Here is a 25,209-nt window from a genome sequence, read left to right on the forward strand (position 1 = left end):
CGCACACCGGCGTACCGGGTCGATCGTTGTTGAGTTTTGATTGTTTGCTTTTTGTATAAGAAGAGATTAGAAGTTGATCGAGTGGTTCATTTAAGGGCTACAAGAAACGAGACTCGTGAGTCGCTCGAGAATCGAGATCCACACGTCTTTTAGCTCCATTCAAGATTGACTCAGAAAAGTACTTCCTCCGTCATAGTTTAGAAGGCACAGTTAAATTTACGTGCGTTTCCACAATAGACAAGGTTTAGGGCGCATTGCATTTATGTCTAGTAGCTAATTAGTACTCCTATATACTATTTCTATATGAATACATAGTGTGAATGCTATTTATTCTAGCCCATCTCACAGCCAATAGATAACCACGTAGATCCCAGAAAATTTCCAAGCGTGCCTTCTAAACCGTGACGAAGGGAGTAATATGTTGAGTATGAATCTTTTATGTAGCTCGATCAAGAAACAAATTGATCTTTAAGCCAACACTGTCTCGCACAATTTTAGCTCGATGTAATACAGTTATACTACCCAAAAATGCTAAATGGAGGATGAGCTCCATGGAGCCCTTTATTTTAAAAATTCTAAAAATCATATTTTGATGTTCGAAAATATTCTAAAAAATCGCACACTGCATATGTGTAAAATTTGAAGATGATATCAATTGCGGTGAGAGCTATAGAAAAAAGACAAAACAATGATTTTGAAAATGATGAACAGCATTTGCACTGTTCACTATTAAAAATGCACGAAGTTGTGTTTTTGTAGCTCTGACCATGATGTAGTCATCGTCAAACTTCACACACATGTAAAATGCATCCATATAAACTTGTACTTCCTCCGTAAACTAATATAAAAGTGTTTAGAATACTAAAATAGTGATCTAAACACTCTTATATTAGTTTACAGAGGGAGTATGAATTTTTCAGGATTTTTTGAAACTTCAAAATTTTATTTTTGAATTTCAAAAAAAGCTCCGTAAATTGTATGAATTTTTTATTTTATAAATCAACAGAAAAGTTTTTTTGAGCAAATAAAATAACACAAAGTTACAATTAGAAAAAGAAATAATAATAGCTGGGCAACAGGCATACAGCCCAGGGAGGTCGAGGCCCATCAGCCCATGAGTAGCACCAGGACGACGCCTCCTGCCTCCACACCAGCGAAACAATCCCTGCGCCACTCATCCTCTACAGCCGCCGCCGCCGCCGCCGGCTCCCAGTCCTACTCCCAACACGATCAATCGCCAAGCCCCGAGTCGCGATGTCTTCCGCCGCTGGACAGCCGTCGGCGAAGGCAAAGCCACCGCGGCGGCATCACCTTTACCTTGTGTTCGACGACTGGTCCCGTGGATACAGCATCCGGAAGGTAAGCCTGTCGCCGAGCTCTGGCCGTCATCAGCAGCAGCCGGCCGTCTCCGGCCAAGAAGACGAGGCCAGGTCCGAAGCCCCGCTGCGGCCCCTGCAGCGCTTGCCTCCGCATGGTGGCGCCGCGTTCTGCCCCCAAGTACTTCGTCTCGGCCTTTGGCTCCCGGATCTTGGCGATGCATCCGCCCGAAGATTCCGTGGACCTGGGTCGGTGACGGCTCGTCGGAGAGCTACTTCCCCATGTTCGGCGTCCGGTCGCGGGGCATCACCTTCGGCCCTTGGAAGCACCAAGGCGACCACCCATGGATGAATCATCCCCCCATCTACCTCCCCGTCGGCAAGAAGCTGTTCACCCTGAGCACGGCGTCCTTCGAGATGCTCTCCTTGGAGCATATCATCTACCCCCCGGCTTCATATTGCAGCATGGATCGTAGCCTCCGCTGGTCGTGGGAGCAGCTCCGCAGGCAGCCATTTAAGGTCGATGACGTCGCCTCCTACACCTTGCACGCTGACAAGCGCACCTTCCTCATCAGCACCAGGACGGATGCCGCCGCGGCCACCTTCGCCTTCGACACAAAGGCGCTATCGTGGAAACTACTCGGCAATTGGGCGCTGCCCTTTGCCGGCCGCGGCCACTTCGTCCCACACCTCAGGGCCTTCGTCGGGCTCTCCAAAGACCCGGACACCCTCGGCCAACTCTACTCTTGCGATGTGCCCAGCTTTGATGATGCCGGTGATGGGCAGTGCCCTGCTCCTGCGTCAAGGGTCTGCAATGAGAAGCTGTTCAGCGACAACCCGGCTGAGAGGCATGTAAGCGCTACCCTCGTCGACATGCGATGCGATGGTGAATTCTGCCTCGTAGAGCGCGTCTTCGTTGCCGCTGATCAGGCCCTCGTTGAGGAGGGAGATGCGCGCCTACCTGGTCGCTGTTTCTATCGTGTCGCCACATTCTTTCTCACGTATGGAATGAATGGAGACCTGACGACTCGCAAGAGCCGACAGGTGCAATACTACCAAGTGCCTGAAGCAACCTCTAAGTTGTTCCTCGCTGAAGATCCCGTGGCATTTTGGATGTAAAAGGTTAAATTCATGTCATGATTATCAGTTCCTACTTATGTTTTGTTTTCCACTCAGTTATTATGACTCATGTCATGGAGCGCCCGTCTATTTGGAATTCTTTTCAATATAGAAAGACATGAATCATAAATCTTAATTGTATTTGCATCTATGGCTCTAAATTTTTTAGCAACAGGAAAGAGGTGAATTTTAATCATATACACAAACGTGTACCAACAGAACAACAATATAGTACTACTTTTACTGGGATGGGTGTTCATCCACTGACCTTTTTTTCGGGAAAACACTTGTATTAATCAAGAGGTAGGATTACAATCAGTTTCACAAAGTCTAATGACCTCAGAAGGTCCTGATCCTAGCCAAGGCAGACAGATTCAACTTTCCTTGGTTCTTCTTTAATTTCCTTCGGGGCCCTTGGTGGGCAACCTCTTCTTCTCCATGGTGCCACAACAGCTGCAAAGAAGGTTGGATCTCTCGGATTGGTGCCCCCACAGAGCTCAGGTTGGAGGTGATGGAAGGCGCTGCACAAGAACTAAGTTTTCGATGTGCCATGCTACGCATGAACCAGCTCTGTGGCCAGGTAATTAGTTACAATGTAAACCTGAACAAGAGTTTAAGGATATATGGTAAGAAAATAAAGGTCGTGCGTATACAAATTTCTGTTGAAAGGCTTGGCATATGCTTCTCAGCCGGTTAACTACCCAAGCAACATTCATAATTTGTGGATCGTGATAATTCGTAATGTCCTGTGTGTTGCCACAGAATAATAAATTTTGACATGAAGACACTAACAAAACATTAAGCATCACTGTAATTCGTAATGTGTCGCAAGGCTTATGACGGAATAGCGACAAATATTGTCTTATGATAGACTGGTAGTGATAGTAAGACACTGGCGAAGCTGAATTGGGAAACTCAACAAATTTAAATGCTGCGTGACAAAATGGAAGCAGTATAAAATAAGAAAGCTCGGAGAGACGGAGTTTCAGGATTGTAAAACTTGAACTTGCAGGAAGACAAGAGATCGGATTAGCCATATCCTATACATTGATTTAAATAGTTGTACTGGTAAGCATGATGGTCCACAGTAATTGCACATCCGCTGGTACATCACAGTGCAACCCTTTCGAGGAGATCATCAAAGTTCAGTTCAACTAGCATCAGCTGAACATCACGGTAACTGAATGACATGACTGGCTGGCTAAGTATTCCTGAATAATCAGAGAAGGTAGTTCCAGCACAATCTAATTCTGGTCTCAGACTAAGCAAAACAAGGTATGCACCCACAGTAACGTCTTGTTTAGCTTCAGAAATACTTGCAAAACATGTATTAACTGAATTTAGGATTCTGGTGTCCACGGCATGGTCGTTTAGTAGTTTAATAGATACTTGCATACCGTTAATAAAATTTAGGATTCTTTTGTCAATGGCAATGGTTTATCAGCACGAAACGGCAGTTTCGTCGCTGGGGGGATCACCGAGCGGCTCAAAAAGGTCAGCCCAATCAGCCTGCTTCATCTCGATTTCCTGCATCGAAGAGCAAAGATCACGACACGGTCAAAACAGAGATGGTACTACTTTGCTACGACAACACTACTGACTCTTGCACGGTGGCTTGGAAAAGACACCTGGCAGACTTCATTCCCAATCTGGAACTGCTCCTTCATGACCTCCAGCGTGGTTGCCGAAACGTGCACGGTCGAGTTTCTGCACGGGTACGCCGGGGTAATGATGGGCATGATATGCGTCCGGTCTTCACGATTGAAGCGTGCATTCCACACGGGAAAACCAAGTTCCCGATCTTCATGAATGGAACAGAGCATCACTGGGTTCGGCCAGTACCACTAGCCGAAGATGCTAAAGAACATCGTGACCAGCGTGCTTGGCGCAGCATTAGGGTAGGCCAGGCATATACACGCAACCATCACAGGGAAATCGACCTCTCTGAGATAACCAGGGGCCTAGCAAAGCACACAATTAGCTCAGCATAACAGCTCAAGCAGACGTTACCAACATGGTGATGAAACCTGACTTACGTTAACGCAAACACCTCTTCTTTTCGCCCAGTGCTTCACACACCTTAACGTTGTCCGGAAGTTCTACAGTCAAGTGTGTGTGTGTATCATTATGGTGCCATTTTTTAAGAAGAAATAAACAGGGGAAAATGAAGTGGAAAACAAAAGCCAACCTCGATATTTGGAACAAGATCAAGAATTTGGTCTGCCACTCTGCACTCGCTAAGACTGCGAAGGTTGACTTCATCAACTCCAGAAAGCACTGAATTTTGAGAGATATCCAGATCCTGCAGTAGTACATTAAGAGCAAAATTTATGGCTTGAGATATTCAACGTAAAACAGGGCAAGAGGCAGGAAGTGGACTTCAAGATAAATAATTTTCTTTCATTATTTAAGACAGAACGGCACAAGCAACTACTCCCTCCATTCCATATTACTTGTCGTTGTACTAAATCAGCGGCGAGTAATATGGAACGGAGGGAGTAAGACTGAGGGTCACAGGGGAAGTGTTGCATTGATGGCTGTAAACACCCCAAATCTTTGTTAGAGAAGAACTGCCAGTTAAATATGTGTATCCAAATATGAATGAAAATAAGGAATAAACATTCTGTTATACGCATCTCCCTAGAACAAAACATCAGAAGGTATCCATAGAAAGCTAATGGCCGCAACTAAATGTGATGATTCTGCCAAAAAAACGTGAAACTCGTAAATCATGATGAATGGAAGATTCAAGTGTTCCACTACTGAATGTTAAACGGCAAGAAAGTTAGAATGCCGTCCAAGATACTATCAATGCTGCAACAACTGACCTACACCAAAAAAACAGTCAAGCGATTGGGAAATTCTACAGCAATGTGTGAATATCATTATATTGCCATCCTAGGAGAAGAAATAAAGAAATTTTTGGGGCGCAAAACAAAAGGCCAGCATCAATATTTGGAACAACGTAGGCATATGAGAGAAGTTCCCTGTCACTTGTTCCAAATTAGAAACAAAGTTAGAACACGAGGACAGTGATAACTGATAAGCATTCCCATCTAATACTCCCTCTCCCCCAAAATATAAGGCGTGCTTGACTTCTTTCGGTCTTCATCACACAACTTTGACTATGATTTTTATTTATTATATGTCGATAACATTACTATAAAGACATATGGAATAAACTGTTTTCCAAGACAAATACGATGATACAATTTATACATGTTCAATCCGTGCACTTTGGTATATATTGATCGTCAAAGTTGTGCATCAAAGACTGTGCAAAGTCAAGCGTACTTACATCTTGGGAAGGAGGAAGTACATCACATCATACAATGGATGGCCAGATACAACTACACTACATATGTAACTAAGCTACAATATTAGCAGTCTAGCTCATAACATGGACTTATGTTATTACCATAAAATAAATACACATATAACAGACAGTAATGCATAGCTATGTTTAAATTAAGATAGTAGGTGCTAGAACAAATTTGCTTACATATTTTCTTACTAAAATATGCTTAATGGAGAAAAATTAAAACATCACATATACCATGATAATACCATGACGCACATAAATAAGAGCTTAAGGTATGTACAGGAAAGCAAACAAGTGCATGTAAACTTATTACAAACTTACCGATGGCACTACTGCAAGAGAAACATTGGCATAAAGAAGGTTAATTGATATTCCGTGGAGCTTAAATTTCATAGCAGGGAAATGTGCATCAGGGAGAGGTTGCAGTTCAGACACTTATTCCATTTGTGCCAGTATGCCACATAGTATAGTAAAAAAATCCTGCTGAAGTAAGAGCAGTATGTCAGGAAATAAAAATGATATATCTCAAGTATAAACAACACTTATTGCACATGATGAAAGGAAAAAAGATACCTCACAGTTCACATACTTTGGTCCAACACATAAAGTATCGATGTCAGCCCCAGGTTCATCAACCTAATGCAGGAATACCAAATTATGCACATGTAAATAATTTCATGAGCAGGGCAAAACATCAACATGACCAAGTATAAGAAAAAGGATAACATTCAATTCTATGCAACAACGTAGACAAAAAAATAGCTGATGCATTTGGGGTCATATGCTTTAGAAGTGGTCATACGATGTGTTTGGCATTCCCATATCATGGTGTCCTTTTTTTCTTCTAAGGAACACATACTCTTTGTGGTATGGTTATACTAAGTTACTAACTCACCGCACGGGCAAGCAATCTCAAAAAAGTACCAGCAAAAAAAATTTACTAGCTTGAAGCCTGTTGTTTAGCACAGCTAAACAAACATATGCTGAGATAGGTAAAATACCCTTTAAAACAGGACTGATTCCAGAGTCTATGCTGTTCACCAAACAACGTGGTGCTCTATATCCGTGACTGAGAACTGAAAACAGAGTATACCGAAAAAGTGGAACACCCAATTCTAAGCAGCGACATAGATGGAAAACAAGAATAGTTCAGCCAGATGCAGTTGAGCCAGTTGGCATACAATTGTTAATAACCAAATTAAGGGTGTGTGGCATTTCCATATCCTGGTGTCTTTATCTCTAAAGAACACTAATACTCTGTTTGGTAATATTAAGTTACTAGCCGGAAGCCTCTTTTAGTGAAGCTAAACAAATACTATATGGTCAAATACGTAACCTAATCTCTAGAACAACACTGATTCCAAAATAACCAAAGCAAAGCATGTACATTACCCCTAGATGGTATGACCCGAAGGTGAAAAGCCCGACATTTGTGTTGACTTGGCCTCTCTGAATAGCCAACTCCTTCACCCACTCTTTCACAATCTGCATTTCAAACATGGATATTGTTTAGCAGGCGATAATTTACCAAAGGAAGAACAACCAATGGCAACACTAAATGAAAAGAGAGAACAACTCTCGCACATGGCAAGAGAAAACAACAACCTTGTCAAGCTTCCTCAACACCTCTTCTTGCCTAGCGGTCTCCTCCTTGCTCTTGTACAAACCCAGCTCGGCCAAAAGCTGCAATTTTGACCAACAAGCAAGGCAAGGCGATACTTCTAAGCAACAAAATCATAGCCTCGGAGCGGCGAACCTGTAGCAATAATCAAATCAGAGCAGCAAATCGGTTCGAACCTGCTCCAATTCCTGCGTGCTGTGGAGGTCAGCCTCAAGCGGCCCGTCAAAGGACCCCGCGGGCGTCACCCCCAGCTTCCTCTTGGGGAAGCTCGTTGGGGCAGAGCTCGTCATCGGGCCTCACGGGAACCGCAGAGCCCTGGGCCGATCCTCCGCCGCTGGAGGCCTGGCTAGGGTTGGCGGTCCAGCGATGCAGCAGGTGGGGAGAGAGATGGGTTGGGATTAAGGAGGGGAGGAGGGGGTTAAGGTGATTCGGCGTGAGATTTCCCTTCGGGACAAGGTTTTTAGCAAACCGGCCACCAAAATGGACACACTATCGACCAACAATTAGTCCTCGTCATGGGCAGCCCGGTCCGACCCAGCCGGAAAAAGCCTGACCCGGCCCGGCCCAACACTGCTCCTGGGCTGGGCCCGGGCCTAGATTTTGAGCCTGAAGATTGGGCTGGGACCGGGCCTGTGGCCCGAGGCCTGATGGGTTTTTATGCGTGCGGGCCGGACTTGGGCCCAAAAACCAAGCCCGATGGCCGGGCCGGGCCCGAGCCTGTGTTTTTTGCGTTGGGCTTGGCTAGGCCCGACCCAGCCCAAGGTATGGCCAGGTATGCCAACAATGCTACAGTTACGGGCAATTTACTACGGATTGAAGCTCACGGACTAAGGTGCTATTAGTTAGTTGGGGCCTTGAGGGAAGGAGGGCCCCACACCAGAAATTTCGGGGGAAGGGATGAATTAGGAAAGAACACGTCCACCTATAGGATTCTCTCCGTAAGTGCATCATTTTTGCACTATCGACATAAGAGAGGTTGTCAAACGGGCCGAGCCGGCCCATCGTAATCATGCCTGGCCCAGCATGACCACAGGGGGGCATGTTTAGTATACGAGTTCTGTCATGTCGGCCCGCGTACTGCTCCCTCAGGCCCAAGCACAACCCTTATACTAATTAGGCCGGCCCGTCGCCACACCAACAGCCCAATGTACTACTTGGCCCACCGGGCTGTTTATTGGGCCAATTTAACCTGTTGCGCTGATAGTTATATACCACATATATAAAGGAAACACCCCTAAAAATATATAGAAAGGAAATAGAAATAAAAAAGGTAATCATGTCGTGTCGATCCAGCCCGCGTGCTCAGCCTAGCAGCCTAAGCATGGCCCAGGGCATGCTGTGTTCCTGACACGACACAATTAGCCCGTGTCGGGTCTGGCCCGTGAAGTGTCGTGCCGGCGTGCTCATGGGTCGGCCTGCCAGAGATGCCCTGGATCGCCAGCTCTGATGTGGACTGATCTGAACACATCCGTGGGCACATATACATACGCCAAACATCCAATTATGTCCCCTAAACATCTGCCTCTGCTTTTTTACTCAAAATAATTATAAAAATAATTCAGACATAAGTAACATGCAAATATCCCTGGTATAATAATAGTTCAAATATAAATATCACATCCGAGATAACCGGATGTTTGATAAGTTTAGTAAATTCGTCAATTACAAATTCAACGATACTCAAATCAGAATCCACACATATCAATCCACGCGCTGTGCCCCCTGAGCAGCATCCAACAATGCATAACATGAAGGGCAGAGCCAGGTCCTAGGCAGCCAGGGCCTCCGCCTGGGGCGCGGCTACAATGTATGGCACTGTACATACGCTGTGACACCAACCTGGCGGCGTTACTGCGAACAGGAATGGTCTGCCCTCCATTGTGTGATAGAGCGCCGCAGTGCCGATGGCTATTCAATGACGCAATCAACAAGTTGCAATATTGAGTGAACCAATGATTGACCAACACATAGAGCAACAAGAAACAAAACTTACGATCTCCATAGTTGACACGCCCGTTGGCCACGTTCTCTTCAACCATGCGATCACACTGCAGTACTTCATCACGGAGTTGGAGATGGTGTACCACAACGGGCTAGTAACTTCACATTGCATTCATGGATCATTCGCAAGTCGTAGGGTGCGAAGTGCTTTTGCTCATGAAACGAAGAATGCGTGTTTTGCCGAAAGGCCGAGCCCCCTTGCTTCATACCTACAAAATCTGTAGATGCAACCAACCACAATCACATAGCAACTCATCCTCCATCACCGAGTATCCCGTCACTATGCTTGCTCCAAAGAAACAACAAGAACATAGAAAAAGTCAATGGCATTTGGGCGAACACTTGCGGGCTTAGTGTCTAGCATGGACGGTGTCGGCAGGGGACAAGAGATACCTGGCTGCGAAAGGATCCAGGGTGTGGATGGCAGCGTAGTCCAAGGTGGGCAGGCGCGTTGGTGGGGATTGTGGAGGTACAACAATGTCTGGGCAGCGGTTAGAGAGGTACAACGATGGCACTGAACGAGGAGGGTGCGGACGCAGAGCAAGTAGGAAGGAGGGTCAGATGGAAGAAAAGTTGTTCGGAAAGGGCATTCGAGTGAGTCGGGCGTGTCGGAGTCCTATGTGGTGGAGGACCGAACTCCCGAAAACCTCCCCTGGTTTGCGGGAACTCGGACAAGAGGAGACATCCATAGGAAAATACGGGTTTGTGTTGGACGGAAAACTACGTCCGGACATAGTAGTCCCCACCGTGAGGCTGGCCATAGTAGCAGCACGGGGTATAAAACCCACGCTTCAACTAACTGGATAGCAGTGGCGCGGTCTCCTTTGCCCGCGCTGCTACTAAGTGGATACACGGGCCCAGCTCCCCGGGCCGCCTAGCAGCAATGTTGGGCATGTAGCCCACGCTACTGCTAATGGGCTTACCAGTGTAGCGCTGGTCCGCGCCCCGTGCTACTGCTACGCTACTGCTAAGCCACCCTTATCCTTTCCCTGCCGCCCGTTTCCTTACTATCCCCCGCACCGGCTCTCCCCCGCTCGCGTCGGCCCAGCCCCGCCCTGCCCTGCTCTAGCATCGATGGCGCTGGACCCCATGCCGCCGCCCTCCCCGTGCTGGCCCTCCCCGCACGTGCCAGCCGGTTACTGCCCCCCCCCCCTCTTCGGCTCGGCTCCGCCCCGCGCACCGGTGAGCACCTCCCTCTCCTCTCTGTTTAGTTTTAAGTTTAGTTTTCTTTTAATAATTTTGTTGATATATATGTAGATGGATGTATGTTTGTTAGATGGTTAGTTCTCACCTTGTATTTCTTATTACTAAGGTCATGCATGAGAGTTATATGTATTTGTCTTAAGAAGAAACATACTTATTTTTACAACACTACATTTTTTTTGCGAAAAACAACACTTCGAGTATTAGTCATGATCAAAAGCAACGAGGGCTTAAGCAATAGTTGAGTGTCTTGCACCTTGACGTACAACGACCGTGTCAGCCTATAAATTAGCCAGGCGACCTGCCTTTATTATACAATATTTTATCACAATTTGCTTTGACATTAAGTAAACACAATCACACACCTCCACGTCACAAGGTATGATAAGTAAAACTGCACCAGAGAACACCGGCAAAACAAAATAATTTCACTTGTCACACAACAGATATCACAATGCTTTGGTCTTCCCATGCCAATGGCTTTGCAGCCACCGACTCTTACACCTTTTAATCTTCTCCGCGACTTCGGTCATGGTCGGTCTGTCATCCACATCAACTTCGAGGCATTGCAGCGCGATCAGTCCAACCTCGCCGAGGCACTTCACATCCTCCCCGCTGGACAGAATCTCTGTATCATACATCTGCCCTGTAGCCCCTTCCATGGAAGCCTTGATATAGTTTAATGGAAGACTGTTGTTCCTATCATACCTTGCCTTCTTCCGCGTAATGAGCTCCAGCACCACGATCCCAAAGCTGTACACATCGCTTTTCTCTGTGAGGAGTCCAGTCTTCATATACACGGGGTCGATGTAGCTACTGTCCCCGATCACCCAATTGGTGTGGTCCTTTTCAATGGACATAAGCCTCGACGTACCGAAGTCCGACACCTTAGGCATGAACTCATCATCAAGGAGGATGTTTCCGGATTTCACATCTCCATGTAGGATCTTCTGACTCGCCTGTGAATGCATGTATGCAAGGGCATCCGCGGAGCAGATGGCAATGTCGAGGCGTGCTCGTAGGGAGATAGGATCTCTTCTCATATTGCCATTCTTGCCATGAAGAACGTCGTAGAGGCTTCCCCTTGGCACGAACTCATAGACCAACATAGGAACTTCTGTCTCCAAGCAACACCCCAACAGTTGGACCAGATACTTGTGACTTATTTGTGACTGGATTTGAATCTCATTGGCGAAATCCTTCTGGCGATCCTTGTTGATTGCAATGGAGCGTTTGACCGCAACCTGCATGTATTCACGAGTAGTTCCCTTGTAGACCTCACCAAAGGCACCTTTTCCTATTATAGTACTATAATTCTTGGTTATTTTGTCTAGCTCCTCCTTTTTGAAAATCTCGATCTTGATGCTTTTCAGCAACTTTCCGCCATTCATGTTGTAACGATCACTAAGCTTTCTTTTCTCATGCTCCATATGTACGAATAGCAGTAGTAATGCTGATATGAATATGGCACTAATTGTTCCTGTAAATAAGTACATGTATCATGTGAGATAATCCCAGTTTTGTGCCGATTCACAGATTAGCAAAGCACTGATATGTGTAGACACTAGTATAGTATGGAATCTAAAACGGTCAGCTAACAGGCTAACACAACATATGCACACACTTGGTTACCCCAGACGAAATTAATAGCTTGTTACCCATAAAGTAGTGAAAAAGTTCCCCACATATATATCTTCACCTAATTCCCTCAGGCTAATTTTAAGATGCTCCCACCTATTGTTGGCTGTCCATTTGTTATCATCCATGGGCCTAGACTGAACGGTAACCTATTACCTACCATAGCTAACCCATGTGAGGTAATATATGTCACTCAACCATGATAAAAAGTATTACTCTCTAACCACATGGTCCATGTGGTAAGCTACCAGAAAACAAACATTGTCAAAAAAAAGTATTACTCTCTAACTTTGTACTAAACCAGCGATTAGTAATATGGATCGGACGGAGTACCAGATTTTATATTTGGGTAAATGTTAGGTAAAAGGTAGCAAGACAACTGGAAAGTATCAGCCAATAATGTAGAAAATATTATTGTTATTCCTACCAGATGGAGAGCTTCCAAGTAAGGAAACTACTATTTTTCTAATTGTCTTGATTGGAGCCACTAAATATGACAACTGATAGAAAAATATTGTGAAGTCATGGACTAATGTGACATAAGATATAATAAGAATGATTTGATTCCTTCCCTATGATATTAAGTTGTAAGAACACATATGTAGATTAAATACACCGATGAACTTAGTGGATTAATTAAATGTGTTCTTCTAGCGGTGGTAGCCAGTCATGTGACCACTGAGCCAATGGACTAGTCGCTTTAGGCCCGTGATGACTCGATTCAACTTCACCCCAGCGCTTGACGATCCCACATCCATTGGTGGTGATTTGGGACCTGAATTTTTCCCGCACGTTATGGAGAGGAGTTTGGTAAAACGAATCTCTATCCATATAGATATGAGGAGAGTGTGATTTTGGAAGGTGTGTTTTTTCTTTCATTTTGATGGAAGGGTTTCCTTGTTTCTATGTTGAGTCGTCGCGACAGAGAGACCAACCGAGGCTAGCTAATTTGCATGTGTTAATAAATTTGCCACACTAATTTGTAGAATCAATAGCTCGGATCATTTAGGTACTCTTACCTTCTGCGAGGTAAAAGGGAGCATCTGAAAAGAGGTCATCTATCATGTTTCAGCAAATTCAGCAAACAACTGCCATGTTAAGGTACATAATTTTCCTCCAAGTAGTGAAACACAATAGATTTAGGTTGTACATATATCATTGTCTAGTATTCTAGAGTCTAGATCTGTTTATACATAATGAATTATGTAAACTACATATACTAGAGCATTATCTCTCACCGTAACCATCTACTATCTAGACTAAGACACTTCTCATCCATAAAAAGTTAATGGAGACCCAACAAGAATATGTAGGTAGTGCAATATTTATTTCTGGAATAAATTACATGTACATCAACCTTACCTATCACGACAACTGCAGCTGAGGACAATACAGGTTCACAACCCTTGTCACTTTTACCGTCACCTCTTCATCCAAAATTGCAATTGCATTCATAGTCACCATCCACATCGCGGCATTTCCCACCATGACAAGGAAATAAGTTTCCGTACTTTATTGACTTTGGCCACGTCGATGGCTCACACTCATTAATATCTGAAAATGAATCCAATTCAAACATTAAGTTACTCTTAAAAAAATTCAGACACTAAGTCTTATCTATTCTACAATCATCCTAATCACTTGAACACATGAACCATAACTCCCATTCAAACCTTAAACCTTATTTATTTTATAAAATTAACCATATAACAAAATTTAAAGGTATGAATTGAAGTTGTTAGAAATACTTCTCCAAATATTAGGAAGTATATTCCATTCTAAAGGTAACTAGCTTCCTAGCTGCTTGGAGAAGTGTTCCTAACAACGGCTTATACCCCATTTCTATTTTTTCCGAACTAACAAGGTGGGACCATGTGTCAGGATGACATGAAAACTGACTAGGCAGACATCTCACATCCATATTCAGGGAGAGCAATGTGATGCAGCTAGCTTACCTGTTTGGCAGAACTTACATAATTTTGTAGAATTTGACATACTTTGATACAACATGAGGAAATTTCACAGTATTTGGTAATACCCTAATGAGTACTCATTTGTGGTGTCTGTACGATATGCTATCATGTCGTCCCAACAAACTGATATAGCTTTTAAGCTTGGAGAAAATAATAAAGCTAGGCAAAGCCATAACATTGTCCAAACTAAGGAGTAAAATGTGATTTTCTTTGTTGAATGCGGCAAACACTTTCCAAATATTACTTAATAGAGATTAAAAATTGGAATTCACTCTGTATTAAATAAACTCTACTCTTCACCCTCAGTTCTTATGATCTGTCAATGATTAATTGCCATAATCATATCTAGAAATCATGTTCATAGATTTAAGCCATATATTTCGTTTTGCCTCATCTAATTAGTTGAAGCATATTTCATTTATTGTATATTTTTTGTGTTTTAGATGAAGAGAACTTGTCGAACTGATACGCCCCTCACGTCGTCCTTGCCTAGGGCGACCCGGGAGTTCCCTTCAAACACTAGGTGCCGCCGCCCCCAACCCTTCTTGTCCATGCGCCGCCACTGGAGGAAGCCACCGGGTGAGTCCTGTGCGACCGACGAAGGCACCAGGAACCTTCCTCGCAACACCTTAGGATCGTCGGTTGGGGATCTTGGTGGCAGTCAGCGGGCGGCGATGCACTCATCGACGGGGCTCGGAAAGCGGCAATTGGGCCTGTTGGGTCGTGTCACGACTTGTGGCTCGGTTGTCACACATGGCGATGGCATGGTTCTATCTTGGCCAACGTGTAGCTAGACGAATTGTTTGGCTGCAGCGAGATGGACGGCAAAAGCCATGCACGGATTTTCTGGCCCAACGATGGCGACGCCTTTGTGCGTTGTTACCTTGTTGATGGAGTCGTGAATGATCTACTCGCCTACCTACCTATTTCTTGGGAGAAACCCTAGATTCGGGTGATCTCAGATTGGACGATCAAGTCAATGGTGTCAGTTTTCTCTCTTGGGATCATCATTTTGATTGTGCATTGGCTAGGGGGGCAGCGGATGATGGCGGGTTTGCGCTACAGCTGACGTGTCCATGTTTCGCTGGTGCCCTGCTTTGCGTGGCATGAAGCATTGCATCGTGGCGGAGAGAGGAAGAGGGTGTCAGCTGTCCTTCACTGAGACATGTCGTTACAAAGATGGCGCGTGGCAATTTTTCGGCGATAATCGCGGCCTTCGTGGGACAGCGACAACGTGGTGTATTGTCTAGGGTGCCTATATTTACCACTGACAAACACTAGCGACAAAAGTATGGTACTGCCAGATCGTCTCCAAGGTGGAATTTTGATGGTGGCGCCTTCTCCCGCCCTGCAGTCAATGGCTGCGCTCAGCTTTGGGTGACCGGCTATTTGCTTGGTGTGTGTATCATTTTCATCTCACATGGATATCACGTGTGGGCCATATGCACTTACATAATTTTCGGTGGTTGCAATTGCTCGACAAGGATCAATGTTGCCCTCCCTCCCCCTTTCCTTTTTCCCCTCCGTCTAGGCATAGAGTTTTTTTTGCGGGAACCTAGGCATAGAGTTGGTCTTCTATGGCTTTGCTTTTCGGCCAGTGCAATCCTTTGTGTGTGTGCGCACACGCACGCGTGTTGATAATGGATGTGTGCATCATAGCTATGCAGAGTTCGGCGTATGCTCATTGTATTTGTATACCCTTGATGTTTCATTATGAGTTAGTAAAAACACCCTATATCAAAAAAAAAAATAGTTGACTCTTTTACACAATTTTACTATTTTATAGATATCATTTAGGTGTTTTCAAAGGGGGAGACATTTATCCTGTTTGTGGTTGTCAGAGAACAAGCCCCATCCAAACCATACCCACCCCCTTATCTAAAGTCACTAGATAAATAGAAAAGGTAGATATTTCTTCTGTCGAGAAGAATATTTGGGGTTAGTGTGCCCAAAGGAATACGAAGGGTGAAATGAAGACAAACTTTTGCATCCGTTGCCTTCGTAGGGATTGCCGACGTATCCCTCGCTGCAATTGCAGAAGTAGCCTGGGCCATTACTGGAATTAACGCAGTAGCTGTGGGTGCTAATGCAGACTCCATAGGGAATATCCTTGTTGCCATTGTGCTGTGGCGACGGACATCTCCCGTTCCTGATGGCCCAATCAAGAACAAGTGGGACCGTGCCCTTGACAAGTTTGTTGGCAAAATTCTTCCCGACGAGGTCTGATTGACTAAAATTGTACCTGTTTGAGAAATCCACAATTAGCTTGGCTCAAATTTATCTACTGGACTTACAAAGAGCTAGATTACACTGCTACATGTAGACGTTTCTTTGTAAGATTTTGGTCTGACTCTGCATATCAAGCCGTCCATTGGTAGAATTAGAGTGCAGCACACCAATGGATTTTATTGTTGTGTGCAACCACGAAAAAATGCCATGATAACATTTCTATATGGATGAGGATAAACTTCAGTCTTTGCATCGGTTGATGCACACATGCAAAGTGTTACGATAACTACATCCAAACAATCAGATAACTTCGCATATTCTCATTGCTTTCTTATCAGTAATAACCTGTGGTGAATGCATATGTAGATAACGACATGAAAATGGCAACTACATTGAAAATACCGATAAAGGCACACATTAAACATTTCTGGAAGATGGGCTTGTAACAAAATACATGGCGAAGCATGAGGAAATCATCGGACAACAGTTTGTTTCTTCTCTCTTCTCCATGGTAGCAAAATTTGTGGCAACTCTAAGAGAAGCGGCTGATGACATTGAGATTTCTAAATATGGTTTTGCTGCTTCTCTGATAAATACCTACTTCTATGCCACAATGAAATACCTATCTAAATACGAGATTCATGCAAATTGTGAAAAGATATGTTGGGTTTAGTTCCACATCAGTTGTGGGAGGAGACATAACATGATTTATAAGGGTGGGGTGTCCCCTCCTAACATAAGTTGGTGTTGCTCTTCGGTTGGGCCTGGTTGAGGCATGTGGGTCGGAAACGCTGATGATAGCATACCCGGGATTGCGTAACAAGATAAAATCTTGAACATACGGTTATCATAATCTATTGACTAAGAAATAATAACCACTGTTTCTAAATTAACTGCATATATGCCCTATAAATGTGATGAAATCTAGAAAAATACTAGTATATCATTTGGTCAGGGACGTACCAGCCTTTCTTGGCCACGAAGGCATATTGGCATGTGTTGTCGGGCACTGGATTGTTGTTCTGCTTGTCCTTGCCCCAGCGTGATGCAACATAGCTGAGGCCGGGAGCAATGGAGGCCTGGCAGCAGCCTTGGCCACTGCACGGCGCGCCTTCCTGCCCGATATCGTCCAGGTCCACGCTGGTGCAGGTCGTGATGCAGCCCGTGAGGTAGCGGTTGGCGGAGGCGGAGCCGATGCGGCCGTTGAGCCTCGCCTCTAGACTGCAGCCGATGGCCGTGAAAACGTTGTCCGCCGGCGACAGGAGGAACAGGCCACTGCCCAGGTTGAAGGACATGTTCTGTGACCGTGATCTCCTTCCCTGCGCGTTGCAGCTGTATGTTGACGTGAGGTAGGCGACAATCTGTGCCGTCTCCAGCGTTATGCTTTCGATTTGGATGTTGTTGCCTCTGAGCAGTACCCCCTCGCTGCAATTGAGGTTGAAGTTGGGGCGCGAACAACCGCGGCCGATGCCGAATGGGTAGGGGACGGTTATGTCCCCACACTTGTCAGGGCAGTCTCGTGGCCGCGGTGCCGACGCCGCTGCTAATGGCTGTATTCTTCCTAGTCATGTTCTACATAGCCCTCCTCGGCCTCGGCAAGGGCATTTCCGGCGCAGTGCTGTATATATAGGAGAGCTGAACATACAGATGCGTACTTGCTATTAATTATCAATTCTACTAATAACAATGTAAGTCGTCGTTTAGTTGGCGTGCCACTTCACCTTATCCTCCACACATAATTTCTTCTTTAATACATGAAGCTCTTCTCGTGTTGCTCTCTCACCGATTGAGAAATCTCCAACTCTACTCTTAAAATTAGACGGGTCGCTCTCTCTCTCTCTCTCTCTCTCTCTCTCTCTCTCTCTCTCTCTCTCTCTCTCTCTCTCTCTCTCTCTCTCTCTCTCTCTCTCTCTCTCTCTCTCTCTCGAACCAGACAGTAGTTGGCACTGCCCACCCCTATGCCAAAGATTAGAACAATAGCTTAAGTCGTCTTCAGAACAAAAATGTCAACAATCAGGGGATAGATATATCTTGGCGAGTTGTTGATCTTCACGTGTATCTTTTTATAGACACAGCTCAGCTGGACGTCAGACTGTTTATTTATCAATTCATTTAGTTGGTACCTTCTACCCAACTTGGAGCAATGGACGTACTTACTCTCGTGTTCAATTTGATCAGCCAGCCACGTACATATCTTGGCGGGACGTGAGTGTGCGCCGTCCGTCGGCATCTTTTTGTTTTAGACAAATATGTGCGTCGGCATCTTCAACCAGTGTCACGTCGCAGTCATGATTTGCTAGACAGGTCGGCCGTGGTGGACCTGAAGAGAGCGGCTCTAGCTAGGGGTACTCAGCTTTTCTCGATGGTGAAGATCTCTAGAGATGCAGTTGCTCATGGCATTGGTAAGCTTTTTATGAATTCTAAAGCGCATGGGTTATTTGTAGGAACTATTCCGTCATGTCATGTGTGGCGTACGTGGTAACGAACGATTGTATGACTTTATCTTAAGGGTCATGCGGCGATGGCTGAGTCCTGTGTGGGCTCGTCATGGTCCAGTTCGCCGCCGCAAGTCCGTCCGAAGAAAGAATATGTTTTCACCCTGGACAACACTCATCATCACCGAACGCCACACCCTCTGGCTACCACGTCGCCCACATGGCCATGACCACCAGGCAGCACCAAGCCACGGGCTCTGCGCATGAGCATTGTGCTACCACCACCAGGGCCACCGCCCCAGTGCAGAAACCCAATAGGCCGACCAAATCTGGCCTCCATCGGCCCGTCTTGCAGCACCGGGCGTGACACGAGCTTGGTCCTGCGGCATTGTGTGCGAGACGAGGTCGATCCTGCTGCACCATGTGCGAGACGAGCTCGGTCCTGCTACACCGTGCGCGAGACGAGGACGGTCCTGCCGCACCAGACGCGAGACAAGCGATGGACCACAACTAGGAGAAGGACAGCCCTTCGACGGAAGTAGTGCCCGAATGACGAGAAAAGAAAGCGAAGACCGTCACAAGTCACCTACGAACGAGCCGACGCCGGGACAATGCCAGCCGCCGCCGCAGTCGACCTGCTAAACTGCCATGGAGCCATCCACGGCCGGGGCAGCCGCCACACCGGGCTACTGCCCAACCTGCGCCGACCGGCGAGCTCGAAGTGTCAGAGCCGCCGGGCACGCACCCGCGATTCCATACGTTAGCAGATGAAGAAGTTTTAACATAACCTCCAGCAGATTACAAGTTTCAAGGAGCACTTAAGTTTCTTTATGTGAAACAGCCATGCATATGTTCACTAAAAGTATATGAACATCCATTCATAGACATAAGATTCAGCACATTACAAGTTTCAAGGACCACTTAAGATCAGAATTAGCAATGAGATAAAAATGGCAATGAACCAAAAGATAGTTTTATGACTGTCCTGCAGATGCAGATTATTATTCTAATTCAATAGTACTAAACAAACAAATTGACGGCATGCATTACATATGCTTTGTAGTGACAAGAAAATAAGTACAACCCGGGAAATAAAAATGAACAACTTGATAGAGAGGCCATGCGATGGAAGAAGAATTTATTCTAAATCGTCAACATACATCTTTGCTTTATTGATGGCTGTGAGGTCAGTCAAATTGGAAGGCCTGAGTATCTCGGGTAAATGACTGTATCTAAGCTTGTTTGGTTCAATTAACAGCACACCAAGAAAAATGCAGTCCATCTAAAACATTATAATTTTTAGAGTGGTTGGGCTTTTTTAGAACCGTTCGTTGATGTCGATCTAACGGCAGACAAATACGAAGTACTGGGTAGTACTTCGATGAAAGTACGCGAAAGTACTAAAACGAGTGGGGCCGGTACTCGTGACAAGGTGGGGACGCGTTTTAATCTAGGGGCAGTTTAGTCCTAGGAAAATTTGCACGCCCGCCCCTCTCGTTGAATGAATAACCGCCGTCATGGTGCTACACATTCCACAATTACTCATCGGCGGCCATCTCCTCCCTTTCCTCCATGTCCACCGCAGTCATCTCCTCCTTCTTGCCGCTGCAACTTCGCTACACTCACGCAACCCCCCCCCCCCACCCACCCCCACCCACTGCAAGAAATATGTCAACTTGTGACCACCACTATTGGTCACTGAATGGTCATAAATTTCCATTTGTGACCTTTTTGTGACCAAAAACATAAGGTCAAAAGCTGGCCGTCGTAAACTGACTATAGCGACCTTTCTTCTGGAATAGTCGTAGACGTTTATGACCAAAATACGTCTACTGTGGCGTTTTGGTCACTAGCAACCTCCCCAGGCCACGTAGGCATCCAACGTGGCAATCTGACGTGGCACAAGATTCAGCCCGGTCCAATTCGGTTTTCTACATGGGCCTAGCCCAACAATTCGGCCTTTTTAATATTTATTTTTTCTGTTAATTTTCGCTAGCTACATGGGCCTAGCCCAACAATTTAGCATTTTTATTTTCTGGGCCGTGGCCTTTTTGCAAACCATTTCATTAAGCCTATTTTTCTGTTTTTTCTAAAATACACAATGTTCTGATCCACTATAGTTTGGGCCATAGCCTTTTTAGAGCCCAAATATTATTTTGTCAAGTAGAACATTTGGTCTTTTTCATTCACAGATTTCAATTTACACATTTGAAAAACAAAATAATAAATCTCTCAATTAACTGATTAAATCCAGAAATCATCCAGTCAAATACTCACAAGAGCACATACACGTTTGCACGTCCAACAAGTGCACATACAATCAAAAACAGATACACAAGCACCAAAACTTGGTGGCAACATCAATTAAAACTATGGCACGCATCTCCAAGCTTCTTCTGATCTTCTATCACAGCAGCAGCAGCCTCGACGACATTAGATCCTGATCCAGATAAGCTATTAGTGAAATACACTGGAAGTAAATAATATTCTTTCAAGAGGCTAAAATTTATACATACATGCCCAAATGCCCCAATTTAGTAAACACTAAGCATGGCATAACAAAACTTCCAACAACTTGAATGCAACAGATTAACCTGATGTTGTTCTACAATAGTAATCTATACATACCTGCAAGGTACATTGGTACAAAGTTTAGGTAATGAAATGAACATCACTATAACACTAACCTAAAAAAATTCCTATTCTACTACCACGACCATCCATTCAAATAACAATACTAGTAAGTGCACAGAGACTAACATCACAAGGCAGGAGACAATTATGACAATTTTGGCAAGTTGGAGAAATCGTTTAATCAGTTTTGGTATACTTAGGTTATGAGCAAAAATAGATCAAGCAAAAAAAGCAGTAACTGGTGATGCATGAGCATGAATATGGTACAAAATTGAGCATATTAACATTAAGATTTGGGCCTTCCAACTTTACTGGTCATACATACATATACAGAATTGAGCATGAATCATTGGTCTTAGTTGTATATGAGACTAGTTGGGCTCTGTATTCTAAGCTCCAAGCAGGTTACAGAAGAAATTAAAGATGAACAGTATATAACAGACTAAAAAATCAAATAGAAACCCAAAAATTAAATACGAGTATAACATGAAGGATTACAACAGGTTCAATTCAATCAATTTCTAAAGCATTGAATCAATAGCATAAGCATGCAACAACAACATAAGAATTTAATCAACAGCAGCGCGAGTATAAGCATTTAATCAGCAGCAACAACACAAGCAACACCACCACCAGCACAAGTGCCCATCTATTCAAGCTAGTAGCAGTCTAGCAGGCTAGCAACAGAAGCATTTAGACAACTAGAGAAGCACGGTACAGCAGCAAAAGCATTGAAAGAGCAGCAAAGCAGGTTTGAACTGTCACATGCATATCTTATAAACTTGGGCAAGTGTTCTCAGGTTATCCTTAACATCATGCATTAACTTGGGTAATTAGCATCAAACAATACATATCAGTACAAGGCTAGGCAAGATAATAAAGACTTGGGAAAAGATAGCAGGGTTATAAAAAATGATATGTGCCCTTAAAGAGAGGGCAGTGTCAAGTGCGGCCACAGACATAGGCATTAGCCGCACCCACGACCCCTGGACACTCTCACAACCGAAGAGGAGGTGCCTTGCGTATAGTCTCCTTCGAGTCTGCGAGAGAAAGAACAAGGTGAAGGTCAGTACGCATCAAGGATGCTGCTGTTTTGGGTCAATCTAAGTCAAGGGCATAAGAGAATTTATTCAAAAAATAAAATAACATGTGAACATCTTGCACAAACTATCATCATTTATAAAAAATACAAAACAAATATGCATACGAAGGTGAAATATTACAAAGAAAGCACTCATCAGGTAGCAGAACAGGAGAATTAGTTAACACTATACATTGCAACTTCAGCAACTACAGAAAGGAAAAAAACAGGGCACATCCATTCTCCAAGCATCCAGTGTATTATCAGAATGACGAAACTTTCATAACAAACAGAAAAGCATATGTGGTGGTAAGATGATCGACATACTAAATCTTTTATGGCGAGTTTGGCGAGTACTAGTTAAGCAAACAAACATAAAGAAGGACTAAAAGAATAAACCTTTGTAACAAAGTAACTAGAATTAGCACCAACTGCAAGATGACATGTGGTGCAGCAACTAATTATAGCTAAATGGGTTGTCCAAATACATAGATTATCATTAGATGGATGAAACCAACAAGATCCGATCATACAAATATTCCAGGGTATCTGACTTTGTTATCCAGAAATATCGCATGAGTGTAGTGCACACCAGGATAAATTGCAAGACGGAAACACTGGGAGCAAGCACTGATGTAGTAATAAGCTTTCATGGAATTTTATTTTATGTCATGCTAAATGCAGCAGGCATGCATAACTTGATTCACAAGGGTGCACGCAACATACACAGTGAACTCTCATGAACAAACACACCACAGCTTTAAAAACAAAATTTCAAGCATCACAGTGCACCATACGAATCAACAATGGAACACTATAGTTCATCAATATCACTAGGCCCAACTAGTGTGTGGTGGGATATCGAACCATTTCGAAATTTTTTCAGTGGATTCCATACAGCAAGGGGGATTTTCCACAACTAGCTCTCAAGAACAAACACACCATAGCTTAAAAGGAAATTTCCAGCCTCACAGTGCACCATACGAATCAGTGGTGTGTACACAAAATATATACAGGTTCATACAAAAACTAAACCAACCCCTACTGTGCTCACTAAACACCAGCACCCAGGCCCAACTTTGTAGCGATGATTACATAGACGCACTACTAAACTAACGTGACATGTAAACCAGATCCACGCATCGAGAGCTAGCAGAGGAGGTCGGGACAGCTGCCAGAACCCCACATGAACAAAGCAAGGGTAATCCATCTAGAAAATGGCACGTTTCTGGAACAGAAGCCCGGCGAGCGACGACGAGAGTGAGAGCGAGCAAGCTAGGGGTCTCACCTTGAGGCCAATGTAGCGGTCGTTGTGCACCCTCTTGAAGTGCTTCACCCCCTTCTTCACGATCGCCTTCTTCAGCAAAGGCACCGCCATCTGCACAGCGCACGGAGGAAACTCAGTAACAGGAAGGCACGAAGGACCGGCGGCCGGCGATGGTGTATCCCTCGACGGATCTGCATCCACAAGGCGAGGTGAGAGAGGGGGTCAGCTACATCCTACCTGTGCGGATCGATCAGATCGGAGGGGAAAAACAAGCGGGGACGAGGGGCACCTACCCGTGCTGGTCCGCCATCGCGGCCTTGTCGGGGACGAGGGAGAGTTGGGGAGGCGTCCGGGCAACTTGGGGGGGTAGAGTCCAGCAGCAACCATCGAGGATGTGACTGTCTCTAGCGTGGACGAGAGGCCGTGACGAAGGGGGAAGTCGGCGAGATGCAGAGCCCGGAGGAGCGTCGGACGGTGAAGGAGCCGCAGCGGAGTGTGGCGTCAAGTGCTCGGAACGGAGCCGCCGTCGCGCTCCGGCCGCGGTCATCGGAGGCGCTGCAGAGCAGCCATGGAGACGAGGCTGCGGTGCCGGCCATGGACTCTAGAGAGAAGGAGGAGGGCGGCGCTACCGAGCGCGAGGGTGGCTCGGCGGCGGGTGGGTGGGGGTGGCGGCGGGGCATGCCTCGACCGGATCTAGGGGATCGAGGGGAGGGGGAGAGGCCGAGAGGGTGGGTCGGGAGTGGGTGGGTGGGTGGGTGGGTGGCGGCGGCGGGGATCGAGGAGGGTGGGTGGGTGGGTTAGGGTTTTTGTTACTCGGGAGAGGCTCCACCGTTGGATGGATGCACGATAGACGGCTCATATTGCGTCCAATTTGATGATCCGCGTGAAGGTGGTTCCTCGCGTCTCATTGGCCGGTTGTCTCGCTTTTGAATCTCAAAAAATTGGACTCAAATCTTTGATTTTTTTTAAAACATAACAATGGCATAGTTTGTCAAAATAATCTCGTATTTGCATTAGTGTGCATCTTGAAATGGCAAACAATGTTGCCAAATAGAGCTTTAATTTTTATTGCACAAAAAAATCTTTTTCTATTTTCCGAGTGCATAAATGATTTTTTTGTGAAGAACCTACCAAATGTTTGTTCCAAAATAGCACCACTCCATTTTTTTTCTAAAATAGTAGACCACATTTTATATAAAATTGACCAAATAGTTGCATGACAAAAGCTTTTGCTCCACCTCTCGTGAAAAAACAATTTCCATTTTTTGAGTGCCCAAAATGAGATTTTTTGTGAAGGACCTACCATATATTTGTTGCAAAATTGTACCAAATCAATTTTATAAAATACTAGTACATATTTAATTCACAAT

At 45.0% G+C, this 25,209-nt stretch overlaps 2 pseudogenes; both read right to left on the minus strand.

Moving 5' to 3' along the window:
• Positions 1-3,236: 3,236 nt before the first annotated feature.
• On the minus strand, positions 3,237-7,817 carry LOC123187271 (nuclear poly(A) polymerase 4-like; annotated as a pseudogene).
• Positions 7,818-11,031: 3,214 nt separating this feature from the next.
• LOC123191444 (wall-associated receptor kinase 2-like) lies at positions 11,032-23,950 on the minus strand (annotated as a pseudogene).
• Positions 23,951-25,209: the final 1,259 nt, after the last annotated feature.

The sequence above is a fragment of the Triticum aestivum genome, chromosome 2A (assembly GCF_018294505.1).
Source record: "Triticum aestivum cultivar Chinese Spring chromosome 2A, IWGSC CS RefSeq v2.1, whole genome shotgun sequence".
Lineage (NCBI taxonomy): Eukaryota > Viridiplantae > Streptophyta > Magnoliopsida > Poales > Poaceae > Triticum > Triticum aestivum.